General features: G+C 32.5%; 1 long non-coding RNA gene across 1 annotated transcript; it reads right to left on the bottom strand.

The window, feature by feature from the left end:
• Positions 1–1013: 1013 nt before the first annotated feature.
• LOC126893307 (uncharacterized) lies at positions 1014–2336 on the bottom strand. The gene is made up of 2 exons (XR_007701131.1): positions 1939–2336; positions 1014–1817 (listed from the first exon to the last, which is right to left on the bottom strand). It is a non-coding gene; the product is annotated as an uncharacterized LOC126893307 (long non-coding RNA).
• Positions 2337–12362: the final 10026 nt, after the last annotated feature.

The following is a 12362-nucleotide window of genomic DNA, read 5'->3' as shown; positions in this document are numbered from 1 at the left end:
ATTCAAAAAACCTCTAAGCCACAATGACTTGGGCAAGCTCTCCATTTTTATTGAAAATGGTAGAGGACTTCGGACTACATTAACAACTCTGACTCTAAATGTTTCTAACAGCTACTTTGATGTGATCATATTTACTGAAACATGGTTAACACCTGATACAAGCGATGCTGAAATTGGTTTATTTAATTACGATATCTACAGCATCTAGCAATGCTAAAATTGGTTTATTTAATTACGATATCTACACACAAGACCTGACACAAGAATCCATTAATTTCGACAGTGGAGGTGGTGTTTTAATAGCTGTTAAAGAAGTTTTATCCCATCAGATGTTTCTGCTGGACAGGTGTTTGTTCAAATGAACAACAAAAATCATATTGACACCAAATGAGGATGCTATAATGGTAGATAGACTTTTTTATAAAAAATGAATGCATTGAGAAGAAAATTGAAATAATAAGACTTGCTTCAGCAAGTGTAAACATTGAAAGAACTATACAATGGCTAAAATCTTTAAAAATCAAAGTACAAGTTACTTTATTCCTATTAAATAGTTTCCTTATATGAACTTATATAAATATTATTTGAGGTATTGTTAATCTTTTTATAACAATACTTAGTAATGATAAAAATTAATTTATGTGTACAGTAGAACCCTGATTGTCCGTGCTCCTCGGGGTCAGATGTGGCATGGATAATTGAAATTTATTTCTTATATAATAATATAATACATATATACGTATATACATACATATGTACCTACCATAAAAAGATAATAGAAAAAATGAATCTTTCATTACGAGTCTTCTTCTTGGCTTATAGAGTTTCCGTCGAGTGAATTAAGGTGACGCTATTTTGATAAAACCTCAAAAATGCAACTTCAGTATTAGAAAACCATAGCACGGATAATCAGGGTTCTACTGTATATATTATCTGAATTCACAGATGATATGAGTGTAGTCAAGTGTGAATATTCTTTTCAAGTAAAAGTACCTATAAGAAATAAAACAATCTTTTAAAACAAGTTTTTTACTTATATAATTGGAATAAAACTGATAATACATTGTAAAAATATACCTCTACCAAAATTTTTAACATTTCTTGTATAAATTCTACATCAAATGGTACTTTAATAAGAAGTGTGGACTTATCAAATGGACAAAAAAGTACAAAATAACATATTTGTAGTCCTGTAAGTAGCAATTGCACTTGTCCATAAATACATATGATTTTTCTTTAACATAATATTGTTTTCCCTCAATTATGCATAAATATTTAAGGTCACGTAAAATTGATTGCACAGATTTTGTTTTACCTGCCAGAGGACAGTTTATTTCTAGACATTTTCCGGAAACAATTCCATTGACACTGCCAGTCATACTTAGAGTTATTTTTTCATACATATTTAAAGCAACTGATTCATAATTTTTTCCCACGGAAGGGTACAGGATTTTCTTTAAAATTGGAATTATACAATTGGTTGACTTTAAGTGGCCAACTTAGGCTTTTATTTTTATCATAAGTAAATAAATGGCAATAAATTGTCCCAGTTACTTGCAGTCACGTCAGCTTTTTTCATGCTTCTCCAGTTTGGTTTAGCATAGCTAAAGATATTTCAACAGAGTTACTGCAGCTTACTTCAACATTATTTGAGTAAAATAGAGCTTAATCATAATTTAGTACAATATCAGTAGCCCATTTATCAGCAGACTGGTAGGACTTTATTGTTGACTATGTTGTATTATTGTTTTTGAAATTATCCCCACTGTTGTTTGATGTCTGTGGTGCTTAATTTTTTCAAATTTTCCATGGTATGCCTGTAAGCAATAAAAAAGAATTATAAACAAAGTTGCAGCGAAATGGTTCTTTTATCAAACCATTATGTAATCACTTATCGAAAAATATATAGTAATGTGCCAATTATATGTTTGCATTTACCTGAATTTCCAGCTTTACATGTACAATTACATAGGTACAAACATTTTTAATATCAATCATTTCAATTTAAAATTATAATGGTTTTTGGTGGGGTTGTCCTTTCAAATTGCCCGTTTGAAGGCACAATCACTGCGGTTTTCCCACTAGATGATAATATTTCACAAGTAATAATACGGTTGGAATCTAAAATTGCTTTCCTTTCTACTAACTACTAAGGTTCTTTTTCTTTTAAAATGTGTTTAAAATATCCTTATCCTATCAAAAGTTGTCAACAACATAACCAAACATAACAAAGCTCATCAGACAATGACAATTGACAGTAATTGATAGACGTCTCTTCTCATATTTGAAGATGTGGCAACAATGGATTTCCATAAGAACTTTAGCTCTTCCTGATTTTTCAGGTTTTCATTACGGTTGTCCCTCTGGAAACACTGGATGGATTCTGGGAAAACCACGGGATACCATTTTCACTTCAGTGAAACTGTATTTTAAAAAATAAACTGATTTAATAAATGAAACCTTCCGCCATTATGGAACCAAAAGTTCGTCGACCTACTTCCAGCACACTTCACAGTCAAGTAAAGCACGACCGCCTTGTCAAATTTTCAGAACCCCGAAAGAATTATTTCTCGCTAGGTGGCGTATATAGTACGTTCCATCAGTGATACCAATTTATAAGTAGGTGTGGCATCGTGGCAAGGAATTTTAAATATAAAAGATAATAAATAGATTAAGAGAAAATGATTATAAATATATTCAAAGAGCTAATTTCGTAACGTGAACCGTTACACGGGCTGTATCGTCGCCACCGTTAGCGAAACTATTTCGATTAGATTTTTTGCACAAACTTACTCAAAAAGAGGTCCTTATAACACATCCACAGGGTCTCGGGCGGTGCCGTGGTCGAAAAAATGTTTAAACAGTTTTTTTACACAAATTCTCAAAAATAATTTTTTCACTGCTAACGATTTTTTTTTAGATAATTTGGGTTATTGTGAGCAAAAAAGGTCTCGTGATTTTTCTCTAAAATTGATTGTTGTCGAGTCATATGGCCATTTTCGCATTTTTCAAAGTTTAAATTGCGTATAACTCGACAACAATAAAATTTAGAGAAAAATTACAAGAGAGCTTTTTAGCTCAGAATGTCCCAAATTATCTAAAAAAGGTTTGTTCGAAGTGAAAAAATTATTTTTGTGAATTTGTTTAAAAAATTGTTTAAACAATTTTTCGACCACGGCACCGCCTAGCACCCTGTGGATATGTTATAAGGACTTCTTTTTGAATAAGTTTTTGTAAAAAAATCGAATCGGAATAATTTCAGTAACGGGGGCGACGACATATCCTGGACTATAGCGCTATTGTTACAAATTTAAAATAACAGCTTTGTAATAAAATACATAATGACAAAAATCTCTTTAGGATCTTGAAGAAGGGGTTTGAAACTTGATTTGGTCACTTTTTGAAATTCATAATAATAATTTTTAATCGAGTTATTAAGCCTTGAAAATGGCCATTTTCGCATTTTTCAAATTTTTAATCGCATATAACTCGACAACAATCAATTTTAGAGAAAAATGACGAGAGACCTTTTTTGCTCAGAATGACCCAATTTATGTAAAAAAAATTACTCGAAATGAAAAAATTATTTTTGTGAATTTGTTTAAAAAACATTGTTTAAAAAATTTTTCGACAACGGCACTGCCCGGCACCCTGTGGATATGTTATAAGGACCTCTTTTTGAGTAAGTTTGTGCAAAAAAATCGAATCGGATTAATTTCGGTAGCGGGGGCGACGATACAGCCTATTAGGGCTAAATGCCCTGGTCTATCTGTTAAAAATTAATACACAAATTTTTATACAGGGTGTTTCATTAATAATTGTCCATATAGTAACTGGAGAAACCTTAGCACAAAATACGAAGATTTAACCTAAAACTGTTAAATAAAATGTGGTTCCTTACTGAGTTACAGGGTGTTTTATCTAAAAATTTAAAAACTATTTTTGCACAGCATTTTTAAACTATTCCACGTATCCTTTTCATACTTGGCAAAAAGTATAGGTACTGTACAAACTACTGAATTATGTTAAACCAACGTTTCTGGCTATTACCAGAGGCGTACGACGGGGGAAAGTGAATGGTTGACCCCTTCCAAATTCTACGCCACTGGCAGAATTGCTATTTTAGTTCAATTATTGGATTCTTCAATACTTTCTATAAAAATAATATACTCTTCATTCGTAACGATAAAGTCATTAGTTTTCGAGATCTTTAAGTTAAAAATGAAACGACACGGTTATTTTGATTAATGTATTGTGTCGCTTCATTTTTAATTTCAAATATCTCGAAAACTAATCATTTTATCGTTTGGAATGAAGAGTATAATATTTACATAAAAAGTACTGGAAAAGCAAAAAATTACACTAAAATAGCAATTTCGTCAGTGGCGTAGAATTTGGGAAGGGTAAACCAGCCACTATCCCCTGTCGTACGCCTCTGGTAGTAGCTAGAAACGTTTATTTATCTTAATTTAGTAGGGTGTACAGTATCTAAACTTTCTGCCAAGTATGATAAGGATACGCCAAATAGTTTTGAAAATACTAGGTACAAATAATTTTGAAATTTTAATCCTATGAATCATATATTAATATCATACATTATTCATGAAAATAACTGTGCCGTTTCATATTTAACTTCAAATATCTCGAAAACTAATGAATTTATCGTTACGAATGAAGAATATATTATTTTCATAGAAAGTATTGGAGAGTCCAATAATTGAACTAAAATAGCAATTCCGCCAGTGGCGTATAATTTGGAAGGGGTCAACCATTCACTTTCCCCCGTTGTACGCCTCTGGTAATAGCCAGAAAAGTTGGTTGAACATAATTTAGTACTTTGTAGAGTACCTATACTTTCTGCCAAGTATGAAAAGGATACGTCGAACAGTTTTAAAATGCTGGGCAAAAATAATTTTTAAATTTTTAGATAAAACACCCTGTAACTCAGTAAGCAACCACATTTTATTTAAGAGTTTTAGGTTAAATCTTCGTATTTTGTGCTAAGGTTTCTCCAGTTACTATATGGACAATTATTAATGAAACACCCTGTATACTAACGCTGTAAATAAAAAATCCGATGACAAATTTTCATTAACCCAAAACTGATCAGTGAACCAATAAAATAGCAAATACTAAAAAATCGTTAAAATGCTTTAAAGATAAATAACTATTTTTACTTAGAATAATTCTTGTGTATTGACTTAACTGGTTCTTAATTTATAAATCAAATTCAATGACTAACAGTAAACTACCAAAAGGTAAAAAAATATTTTCGAATTGTTTACTTTCGTTGGTGCTAATATTGTCCATTAAGATGGACAAATGAATTGAGGATCGACGAACGATGTATAAATAATGAATGTCAATATTAGATCTAACTCTGAGTATAATAAAATAATTTATAAGGAATATTTCAACTTCATAATGGAGACGTTGAAATTAACTAATGATTTCTTAGCCTGATATTTGTCGCGAATGTTTTTTTTTTTTCGTTTTTTTGATAGTTGGGTTGGGACTTTTAAGGTGTTTCACAGTTTGCTGTTCATTTGAAAACTTTCGTTTTTTTTGTGTCTATATAGCTCAATGGTTTCTATCGCATTTTTTTATTGTATTATCTTAAATATTATTATTTCCGCTCCATTTACAATCCTTATAGTTGCTTCCACGTTTGACATTCTTTGAATCCATGATATTCGTAGGGTTCTTCTGCAATACAACAATTCAAAGCGGCCAACTTATTTATATGAACTTTTTTCAATGTCGACGCTTCCAATCCATAATGAAGAGTAGAGAATATGTAACACCTAAGCATCTGTAGGCGCAGTATTAACCTTATATCAAAGAAACTTCTTAATTTTGATGAAAGATGCACGGGCTATTTCAATACGTATCTTAATTTCTTTAGTTTGGTCTATATTTGATGTTATCCAGCTTCCTAAGTAGGTATTTGTAAGTATCAACACCCTCAGTTACAATATCTTAAAAAATCAATTGAGTGTTTGCATCTGCGGATTCAGGCCAGATCATGCATTTAGTTTTCTTTAAATTCATCTTCAGCCCGTATTCATGACAGCATTCGTTAAGGCGTCGCATTACGTTTTGTAAGTCATTGCTGTTATCTCTCATTTTACTGTATCGTCTGCAAAACGTAAGTTATTCATAATTTATCCATTGATAGAGATATTCACTCCATTAAATCTGAGAGCGCGTTTTTAAATACCATATCACTGTCGACATTGAAGAGTAGTAGGGACAGCACGCAATCCTGGCGGACTCCTCTCTTTATTTTGATATCTCGGGTATTCTGGTTGTCAACTCTTACCTGGCAGTTTGATCCAATATACTTAATTAGATAGCTTTGGTATATACCATGATCTGATATAGATTAGATATAATTTTCATATCACGACTGTCAGTATTTTTGTTTTTTAATATGTATATCTACAAGCTTTTTATGTTGAACCTTATTAAATGCCTTTACAATGTCTACAAAACATAAGTACATGTTCTGATTCGTCTCTATGCACCTCTAGGCCAGCACATTCAAGCTGAATAAAGCATCTCTTGTTGCTATACCATTTCTAAAGCCAAATTGTGTGTCACTAATTTCATATTAAACAGTATCCATTCTCTATCTCGACTATCTTCCATATTTTTAAGGTTGTTTTCAGCTATCTGGTTCTTCTTTCTGGTTTTGGGTCTTCCTCGTGGTTTGACTGATCTCTCTCTCTCTCTCTCTCTCTCTTGAACCATCACTCCTAGTGGAGAATTGGGCGCATCTGCGTTTCTTGGCCGATAGTGTAAGACGGCTGGTGGTCAGCTCAGCGCGTCTTCTTGTGTTTATTCTCTGGTTAATCTGCGTACCAGTTCTTTCCATTCTCCTCTGTTTCTTGCTTTGTTTTTCACTTCCCCCCAACTTAAGCCGATTCTGTTGTGTTCTCTGGTTACTGTTTTCTTCCAAGTATTATCTGGTCGTCCCCTCTTCCTTGTCCCCTCAGGTTGATATTCGATCCATTTCCATTTATTCTGTCTGATTGTTGTTATTATACTGGTTTGTTTCGTTCGTTTCCATAGTTATTCATTCGTTATTTTATTAGGCTAGTAAATTTTTCGGATCTTTCTTAAGGACCTATTTACAAAAGTCTGTAGCCTCTTTGTTGTGCTTTCGTCGTGCTTCCAAGTTTCTGCTCGTAGAGTAATTTGCTTTTTACACAAGTTTTGAATATATTGATTTTTGTTGACTCTCTTATTTCACTTGTTTGCCAGATTTTATTTAACGCATTGAAGGCGAATTGTGCTTTCGTTATTCTTGCTTGTATGTCTTTAATGCATCCTCCTTTTCTTTCCATGATTGATCCCAAATAAGTGACTTTATCTACTTCTTCAATTTCTTTGTCTTTTATTTTTATTTTATTAATTTACGGGTTATCATTTTTTAAGATTTTTGTCTTCTCTGTATTTGTCCGGAGACCAATCATGTCAGAGTACTGTGTTAGCTTGTCGACTTTTGTTTGCATGTGAGTTCTGTGTTCGGTTAACAGGCAGACGTCGTCAGCAAATTCAAGATCTTCAAGCTGATTAATGAGGTTCCATCTAATGCCTGTCCGATTATCCGTTACTTTCCTCATAATCCAGTCTACCAAGATAAGGAACAAAGTAGGAGATAAGATACAACCTTGTTTACCACCGCTTTCAATAGCTATTTCTTCTGTGATCGCTCCCTCGTGTTCTAGTCTAGCTTTATACCCATCATAAAACAGTTTGATCAGGTTAATAATTTTTGTTGGTAGACCATACTGTCTTAAAATTTTCCACATTTGTTCCCTATTGACTCGGTCGAAAGCCTTTTCAAAGTAGATAAAACTTAAATTTATGTCTTTCTGCCATTCATTAGCTTGTTCTAGGATGATTCTTAAGGTGCATATGTGATCTATAGAGGAGCTTTTAGCACGAAAGCCTGCTTGGTTACTTCTCAGTTTCTTGTCCAATTCTTCTTTCATTATTTCGAGCAGAATTTTTGTTAGCACCTTGCATGAGGCGCTTAATAGGGTTATTGCATGCCAATTTTTATAGTTACTCAGATCTCCCTTCTTTGGTACTTTTATTATCAGTCCCTCTTTCCATTCCTGTAGCAGTTCTTCGTTGGTCCATATTTTATTTAGAAGTTTATGTAGCATATCTATGGCTTGTTCGGTGTCTGCTTTTATCAGGTCGATAGGTAAATTATCTGTTCCTGCGGATTTGCCATTCTTTAATAATTTAAGTGCTTTGGCAATTTCTTCTCTTGTAATTGCCCCAGTGTTAACCTCTAATTCTTGTATTTCAATTTGATCATCCAATTCTTGGGTTCGGTCATGTTTGGCGTATATTTCTTCAAAGTAACGCGTCTTTGAGTTATTTCTTTCTCAGATTTAATTAATTTTTCTTGTTTATCTTTTATTTCTCTTACATTTCTTACTCGATTGCCTGTTAGGTTTCGTATAATCGTGTATTGTGTTCGTAGATCATTATCTTGTGCTGCTTTCTCTGCTGATTTTAGCATTTCGTTTATGTAATTCCTTTTATCTTTTCTAGATGCCTTTTTCTCTTCTATGTTTTTTTGCTTTGTATTTTCTTTCGAGGATCTCTTCTTCCCTTGTTCCTTCTTTTTGCAATATGTCTTTCTTGATTTTCTTTCTTTCTTCTATAAGCTGTAACGTGTTTTTAGTTATCCATTTTTTATTTTCACTCTTTTTTAGCCCGATTGTTTCGTCTGCTGTCTTCATCATGACCTCTTTGAAATTTTTCCATATTTCTTCCACAGAATCTCCATTACAGTGGTGTATATTTCGGTTTACTGTAAGTCTGTCAGTGAATATTTTCCTTGTTTCTTCTTGCTTTAGGGTTTCTACATTGTATCTTTTTCTTCTGGTAGTCTTGCGATTATTTTCTCTGGCTAGTTTCATCCTTAATTGGGCCCTGATAAGCATGTGGTCCGAATCCACATCTGCACCCCTTAAGGCTCTGACATCTTGTAGCCAGCGTCTCCATTTTGATTCAGTTAGTATATGGTCGATTTGGTTCTTATATCTACCACCCGGTGATTTCCAAGTTTCTTTGTGGGTATGCTTATGTTTAAAAATACTGCCACCTATAATGAGCTCACACTGTTTCACACAGAATTCGATTAATCGATTTCCGTTATTATTTTTCCTTCCCAGACCTTCTTTTCCCATCACATGTTCATATCCTATATTATCATTGCCAATCTTGGCATTGAAATCTCCAATTATCATTTTTATATCTCTCTTTTATACTTTTTGTTTATATTATTGTACATTGCTTGCAATTTTTCATAAAACTCTTCCTTTTCTGCATCATTATTTTCATTTGTAAGAGCGTACACGTTAATCACTATTAGGTTATAATACTTTGCTTTGAGTCTAGGTTTGACTGATACTGGTCTCAATTTGGTGATTTTCTTAAAATAATTGCTTTTGGATTTCTCCTTTCTGTCTGTCCCATCCATCTAAGTCTCTGTGCTTTGATAAATCTTACAGTTTCTTCTTCTTTACAAAGTTCTTTTACTTCCTAGCTCATCAGTTTTCTAAATCCATTATTACCTAAGTTTAGTGGGCCTGCTATTCTCCGATTTTTTATTATTTTTCGCTCTCGGATCCTCAATTCCTCAATATTTCTTCATCTTTCTGTGTCAGTCACTCTGTAAATTTTCAGTTTAGTATTCTGAGTAAGCTTCTTATCTTGAGGAAGTTGAAGTATTTCCAGTAGATTCTAGTTCCTGCCAGGTTTCTTTCATTGATTACTATACTTATGATATTAGTTCCATTAACTGAGACCCCAAGATATTTAAAGCGTTCTACCTTTTCAAACTCACATTCGCCAATATTTAAACTCTAAAAGAAGGATAAAATTAGAAATGAGTATGTTAGGGGAAGTCTAGGTGTGGCACCAATTGATGCCAAAATGAGAGAGCATAGGTTAAGATGGTTTGGTCATGTTCAACGTCGAGACGTTAATCACCCAATACGAAGAATAGCAGAAGTGCAGATTCCTGGAAGGAGTAGGGGAGGAAGACCAAAGAAGACCTGGGGGGAGACCATAAGGCAGGACATGTTGGTAAAGGGGATTAATATTGATATGACCCAAGATAGAATTGTGTGGAGAAATGCAATTAGGGAAGCCGACCCCGCATAGGGATAAGGCAAAGAGAATGATGATGATTAAAAATATATTTTACTATAGAAAAAATATGATATGCATCAAATGTTTTTTTACCCACAGAATTTCCGCACTCGTGTAGTCACTTCTCCTCTAACTTCACATTCTTGAAAAAACGTACTTATTGCATAAATTACTATCCTTATTAAGCCATCCCAAATAGTCAAATTAGCCCATTTGTATTTTTCTCCTATTTTTTAATTATAATGATTAATCCAGTTTAAGATCAATTCATTCATAAAATTTGTGCATAAAACAACGCTTAGCGTATCAGGCAGGTCTGTGGTTTCTAGATCCGCCCGTTTGTAACGGCACACCCATTCAACGAGTTATATAAGTATTTTTCAAAATGCAGTTATAGATACGGCTTACTTTCAATTATCAATTCATTTAAACATAAATTAGGTTCCAGAACCACATTACCATATAAATATGTGAAATTTATTCATTTTCATCTATTCTGTGGGTGTGCACTTACTGCTATCCTGTTGAAGATTAAACCATGGTAGATAGTTTGCTGCAAAATCAAATAAAATACGGGCGTTAGCAGAACTTATTCGGTTATAAAAGATACTTCAAAGATAATTCGATGAGGATTTCAAGAAAATTATGGAAGTGTATAGTCATTCCCATAGAGTATGTCATTATACAGTGTGTCAATTTGAAAAGTTGCCACCCCCTATAATTTGGTCCCTATAGAAAATATAAAAATATGCAAAAACACGTCAAATTTACTTGTGAGGGGGACATTTTGTAGACCAGTTTTCAACTAAATTACATCAACCCACTAGCGGTGGCGGACACAACCCCCAAAATCTTTAATGGAAAGGGGGTTGAGTGATACCTCATTTTAAAGGCCATTACCTTTTCAAAAATATCACACACGTTATATTTTTTTTCAGTACTTTTGGATAAATCTTGGACTCATTACTCTAAAAAAATTTTGGAGTTCTGAACTCGATACTTAATATATTTACGGTTTTACTTGATTTTTCCAAAAATACTCCAATAAATACACCAACACCTAAAAAAATTCAATTTGGAGTTCAATACTCCAAAAAAAGTTTTGGAGTTCTGAACTCGATACCTACTTAATATCTGTATTAGACCAGGGCGCATCTGTAAAAATATTAGTACATTTGGACGTTGAGAGGTGACTCAAATTTTTTTGCAGAAATTGCTTGAAAATAACTCCAATAATAATATTTGAGTTATCCTCCCTCTCAAAAAGGTCCGGAACATTGTTTAAATAATCAAAATGTCAAAAAATGAAGGAAAAATTCGTTTTTTTCTTTGATTTTTGATTATAACTTTAAAAGTACTCATTTTCGAGATAATTTGCACTGACATAAAAGTTAGTAATTAAATTTCCTATAATACAGAATGGGCAAAAAATTTAAAAAATGGTCACCCTTGTTGCAAAATAGCAATAATTGCGAAAAAACCATACAAAAACAAGTATTCGCATTTTACATTTTTCAACCATTTATGCTACATTTAGGACCTTCATATTTCACCCAGAAAAAACTTTATGATACAGTTAAACAATACTTCAATTTCATTAAGATCGTTTTAATCAATTTTGCAAAATAAATTTTGCAATCGAGCTCTCGAAAAAAAAATTCATTTTTTCAAAATATTACAGGACTGAAAATAAAGCGGATAGCAAGAGCAAATTTTTTTTGCTCATAGAAGTTTACTGTACCTTTCATTTGCAATTTGCAAAACTAAAATCGATTAACTACCACGGCGTCAGAAATTTTTTTAAATAAACATCAATTATTGGTGCTACGCGCAGGACAGCGGATAGTTTGCTCTGATTGGGCATTCCAATGATCTTTGATAATGATTGATACATTTTAATTTTTATTACATTTCGATATAAATAAATAAATTTGTTTATTGCAAAATAAAAACACATACTCTATCCTTTGAAATAACACTTTTTTAGCAAAAACTTTCTTTGTTCATATATTTTAACTTAGAGAATAAAAGTTTTTTATTTTTAAACATATGCAATTGTTTAAACAATATTTCACAAACAATAATAAAATTAGTTTGATTTTTGTGGAATTAAAATATTAAAATACAACAAAATATAGAGTAAGAAAATAATATATTAGATAAAGATTGGAAGAAATTTT

This window comes from Diabrotica virgifera, chromosome 10, assembly GCF_917563875.1.
Source record: "Diabrotica virgifera virgifera chromosome 10, PGI_DIABVI_V3a".
NCBI lineage: Eukaryota > Metazoa > Arthropoda > Insecta > Coleoptera > Chrysomelidae > Diabrotica > Diabrotica virgifera.
The sequence above is the reverse complement of the archived record's forward strand: the minus strand, read 5'-3'. Positions and strand labels throughout refer to the sequence as shown.